We start from the raw sequence: 5728 nt of genomic DNA, 5'->3' as shown, positions 1-5728 counted from the left end.
TGTTTATGTATACTATACACTGAAGTTCGGAGAGTAAGAAACCTTGTAAATTGTGTTAATTACATGGGATCAATTATATATGTACCGGCACCCGCTGTGTTCCCGCGTAAATTGGGACCGGGAGAGAAATAAAATTCGTCACCCGAGTTTTGTTTGTTTCTTTTTTTTTTAGAAGTGCGCAATGCAGAATGGCTGCTGCGTAGGCGACCCCTAAACATGCAGCGGTCCCGAAACGCAGAGTAAAACAGATGATCGTTCCGCAACGCGGACTACTTCTGACAACTGTTTATATCCTGCGGCAAGCCTTGGCTCTCCATGGGAGCACTGGTGTTCACGGTGTACAGTTGCGTCATACTTCATTGCTAAAAGGCAGAATCGCTTCAAATATGATAACAAGTAGGCACGACAAGCAGCCGGGACATTTGCAATACGAAAGTGAAGGCTGTAGTATACTAGTTTCCTCTAGCACAGGTTGCAGTACTACAACCCGCCACGGTGGTCTAGTGGTTGCGGTTTTCTACTGCTGACCCGAAGGTCGCGGGATCGCATACCGTGGCCGCGGCGGCCGCATTTTCGATGGAGGCGAAAATGCTTGGGGCCCGTGTGCTTGGTTGAAATTTCCGGAGCCTTTCACTACGGCGTTCCTCATTATCATATTGTGGTTTTGTGACGTTAAACCCTAACAACTATTATTATGTTGAAATACTACAGTAAGCGTCGTCAAGGTGTATACATAAGCAGGGCCGTCGACCGTTAAGCGAAACGCTTCAGCAAGTCAAGAAGTCAAACACCTCTTTTAGCAAAAAGCAAAATTTAGTCGATATGGCATGCTTCGCACGTATGCCTACTATAATGAAGGATAAACCTGCAAGCCTTCATTTGTAATCCTCATTTGTAATAAGGCCAACGGACGCACCACGTGATGCGTGCAAGTGACTGCTCGGCCGGTGCAGGCGAACCGGCGCTACACGCTGCTTCGCACACCAATGCAGTTCGATGACCATGTCAGAGCAAATGCAGTGTGGAACATACTAGACACATATAGGACATTTCGCTACTAAATATCGCAGTCACGAATCCCATTGACGCCACGCGTATAGTCAATGTACCAGCAAGAAAACCACACAGTGGGCAGCGACCGGTACATACTGAGGTTTCGTCAGCGCGTATAATGAAGGAGTGAGACCTGCATTACACACCACAGCCTGTCGCCTCTTCAAGTGTACTGCGCCTATCAAGAAGCGGACAGCTATAAGCTTGCACAAAAGTATACGGACGGATTGTGCAATGCTGCATTAAAATGCAACTGGTACGCCTCAATCAGGGTTGAATTCCCCTTAAAGTCCTCCCGTTCATTCACGTGAAAGAAAAGCTAAGAAATGTGCCTCGAGGTGTACGACGCCGAAAATTAAGAGAAGTAACGAGACGGGAACGAATTCCACTCAAGGTTATAAGCGTGCCCACGTAGTTGCGTTGTGTGTGGCGCCCATGCGACTCGCGCCCAGCGCTCGCATGGCGACAACACGTGTTTTCTTCGACGCCGCCGTCGTCTCGTCGCGGTTGCGTCTACACGGCAGACCTTGATGTCCAATCGAGCATCACCGTCACACGCCAGTTGGCTCCGCGCGCCGCCCAAGCAGAGCGCGCGAGCGTCGTTTTATATACATTTCACCGTGGACGCGTGACATACCTTTCCACCGCCGGTGGCTGCGCACATTTTTTTTTCTTTTGGGTAAAAAAAATATAAAACGTGCTCGCCATTATGTGGGCATGAGAGAACACGTGTCCGGTTGCAAGCTGGACCTTATACAACGCGAGAAACGCCAGAGCGAGGGAAGGATCTTTGTCGAAAACGGCGAAGAATCAGCGCGTGAACGTTACGCTGACTGGCCTTCTCTGTCGCAAGTCCATCATGAATGGATCTCGGGACGTTCCCGTACGCAAAATGGAAGGAAGGGTCCGAGGAAGAAGACGGAATGACGATTGTCAGTTGTATTTCATGTTCGCAACCGCCCGTCTTTTGTGTGCTCAAGTCAAGGCGTTATTCGCCTCTGCGGCGCAGCGGTTGTCGAGCATAACCAATAAGAGTCGGCCATCGAGGTATCAGTGCTTACCAAGATGTTCCACAACTATCGTAAGTTGCAGATATACTACATGTAAGCTCCGGCTTATACAGGCGGCAATGCACGCGCACAGGCATCCGTATAAGGGCGTTCTCGGCGAAGCGTCCTTATAGGATGCATTTCGCTATAAACTACTTCGAAAGACGTAAAGAACGGACCACAGTGACCTCCTCCCGCTCGAGGTGCCGAGGCTACAAGATTTCACGGGCGCCCTCCTCGATCTAGCAGGCCGAAATTCACCCCGTAACGGCGCTCCAATATAATCTACAAACGACGCCGAGCAGTGATGGATTCGTTCCATTGTCACGCACCGATACGCTTTTCGGCCTACAGCCAGCAAGCCGTAAACACTATAAACTCCGGAAGCAACCCGACCGCGCACATAACTCCTCTCATCTCGGACTCGCCAAGGACTCGCCGGCCATTGTAAAATTTCTCAAAGGAGTGATTCACGTCCGCAGCACGCCGTCTCCGACGCAACAGCAGCGCCCGCAGCGGCGGCCATGCAGAAGGACACCATCTGAGGTCGCAGCCCGCATTGTTCGCAGCCCCGTACATCGTATGCGCCGTATACCGGAGTCCCGACCCCGCCAACCTGAAATCAGAGCAGCCCCTGCAGCCGATGCCCGGACCAGAAGGCGCTGCGCTTGCGTGCCTATAGCCGAGTTTACAGATGGCACGATGCGAAAGAATGCGCTTCGGTCTAAGCTGAACCAGGCCTGTCTCTGCAATTAGAGGCCGATGCGAAGGAAAACGCTGAAGATGCACGCGGCCATTATCGTGAAGACGAGGGTGGTCGTGTCGCCGTCCGCGGTGCATGCATGCGCGCGCCTGCCGTGCCGGGTCATTACACCGGGCGCATTAGGAAGGTCACGTGACCTATAGGAGAATAGACAACCTATATAGGACCGTAGAAGAGCACGTGGTACCGCCCAAATGATAGCCCTCCAGTGTTTAGCCGATATTGAGACATACCCGGCTCGCGAAGCGCATGCATTCTGTTGTGCACCGAACGGTCTCAAACCGCGTTTATGCGCGAGCTTATCATAGTTAAACTCATGCAGTGCCAAATAGTACACATATGTGTAAAGCTCATAGCGTGTAAAGCTCATGTGTAAAGCTCATATGTGTAAGCTCATAGAGAACCCCATTGCCACACTCTGCAACAAACATTTAGCTATACGAGAAAAATCGCAATTTAGACAGCAAGATGTAAGGAGGTAATAAATGAAAGTGAGCGCGCACTAACTCGAACAAGCTTAAAGTTCATTTAAACCTTCAAAAGCGCAAGTCACGCGAAAAATTAGCAATCATTCGGTGGAGTTGCAATGACAGGGCTTCAAAATGTCCCTTTCGGCTAACCTAGTCGTTAACGATAAATTACCTTAGCCCCTATGAAATAGGATGTAGGTTCTTTAATGTAACAATGCTTCTTTACGCGTTCAGCGCTCGTATACACCACACAACTGCACATAACCACTGATATCCTAAGCAGCTTTCCTGCAAGGCTGCAGCTTCCAATATAAAGACGGCAGATTTCAAAGATTTCGAATATATCAACACAATAATTGCTATAGCATAACATGGTAACACGGCATGTGGAGGTTCATGGCTATTTCGCAAGGCGAGAACATCGTTTGAATGATCGCCGGTCGCGCTATCAGTCGTTCAGCGAAAACGCACTGTTTGGAGAAGACGAAACACCACAGAACAACGGTTTCGTGTACAACGATCGCATGCAGCCACTCCGAATCACGTGCATCCCATACAACTGTACTCCCCGGTTTTCCATATCACGCTCATAACACATGCACAGCGGCGGACAGCCGCAGTGAGTGGCGGCATGGCTTCTGTCAAGCGCCCGAGTCGGGATCGCGAGCCCGCGCTGGGAAAACGGCAGTTCGAGTCACACACTCGGGCGCGTTTGATCAACAGGGCGGCGGCTTGAAATGGATGGCTGCGTTCGCGGCTGCGCTGTGTCAATCTCTACTGCAACAATTAAGTAAGCAGCTAGCGCTTAGAGACTTATTTTTACTATTAGTAATCCCCAACGCTTGACAGAGGTCTCCGGCGATAAATTCGCCTGAGCCAGTGGTATCGCGATACAACGCGTTGGTGTTCACGTCCACGGCGCTTCTGACAGACATTTCTTCTTTCTTTACTGTATTTTACTGTATTTTACTGTATTTTACTGCAACTTTCGACGATAAGCAGCGGCCATCGCGTTAAGGGTTGCATGCTGTCACATATCTTCGTTACAGCCTTCATACGTAGAGCGTTTCGTGTTTCGGGTTGATTTCGGTTAGCGCCCTTTCTTTCGTTTTCTGACGTGTGCGTGCTGCGAGCTTGTCTTCTCTCCTTCTTTCCTTTCCTTCCTTGCCCATGTATAGGGTAGAAATGAGCTGAACCGTAGTTATTTTCACTCCTTTCTTTATCAGTGCTCTCCAGCGGGCATATGAAACAAACTTTATTCGCTGATGAGTAATTTGCTACATACCAATAAACGATACTCTCAATGCATGCCTTGTTCTTTCAATTATAATCTCAGTGCACAACAGGGCGCTAGTTGCAGCTTTTGCATTCGTAATAAATTGGACGGTACCTAGTTTTTTTTTTTTTCTTATAAGGATTCGGGCTTATATGAAAGGGAAAAAAAAATTAGAATCGTTGCCCCACCACTCTAAAATTTCGTTAAAGCGACACAGAAGGAGCTTGTCCGAATCGACAATCAAGATTCATGTTCATTCGTAAGCTCCGTATTGCACGACTAAGGTCGCGGTGCGCAAAAACGGGCTGTTGATCCATGAATGAATGTTTACGCTTCTTTAGAGCTAGTGGAACTTAGAGACAAGAGTTTGAGACGTGTCATGCGCTATATACACATCACACTCTTGTGTACAGGAGTTACATTAAAGTGAAGCTTTGTATCAGGTTCCCTTGCGCGTTTCACATTTCTTTATATTATTTCTTTATATAATTTTTCCTCTCTTCAGGAATATTTTAATTCAATTTCCCACCCATATAAAGAGCAGCATGACAGCGGCAATATACAAGCTAGCAAAAATGTCTTTTTTGTTTTTCAGTAAAGAGTGTCTCTTTCAAAGCTTTCCTTGCGAACATTCCCTCGCTTATCGTGGCTGCTGCTGCTCCATTGCCGAACAAGTCCCTGACCTATATACACATGAGAGAATAATACCGAACCTCTAACGCATCTGTGTCCTGGAACTCAGCATCCCGATGCGTTAACCATTAGTCGATCGACCACCGTTCATTAACCAAAAAAAAAAAAAAAAGAATTGTGCGGAAAACCAGCTTGCTTCTTTGAACCGTTATAAAGGCTCGTTGGGTTCGAATGTGAATTACAGTCTTCGCCAGCAATGGGGCCCAAACGAAACATGACAGAGCAACAGAGAGTGGAACAAAAGAGCGAGCAAGAAAGACTTCGGTATGCTGCGAAACGAAGCTCTCTGCTCTACGTAGATTCCAACAGGGTACGCTGAATCTGCTGTCATTGTTTTCACAGCGAAGCCATGCGAAGCTAGGAGATTGAAAAAATTGGCGGTCCGTGAGTCCACGAGTGCGCAGAAACTATAACGAAGAAACGA

This window comes from Rhipicephalus sanguineus, chromosome 3, assembly GCF_013339695.2.
Source record: "Rhipicephalus sanguineus isolate Rsan-2018 chromosome 3, BIME_Rsan_1.4, whole genome shotgun sequence".
NCBI classification, from domain to species: domain Eukaryota; kingdom Metazoa; phylum Arthropoda; class Arachnida; order Ixodida; family Ixodidae; genus Rhipicephalus; species Rhipicephalus sanguineus.
This window is presented reverse-complemented; position numbering follows the sequence as displayed.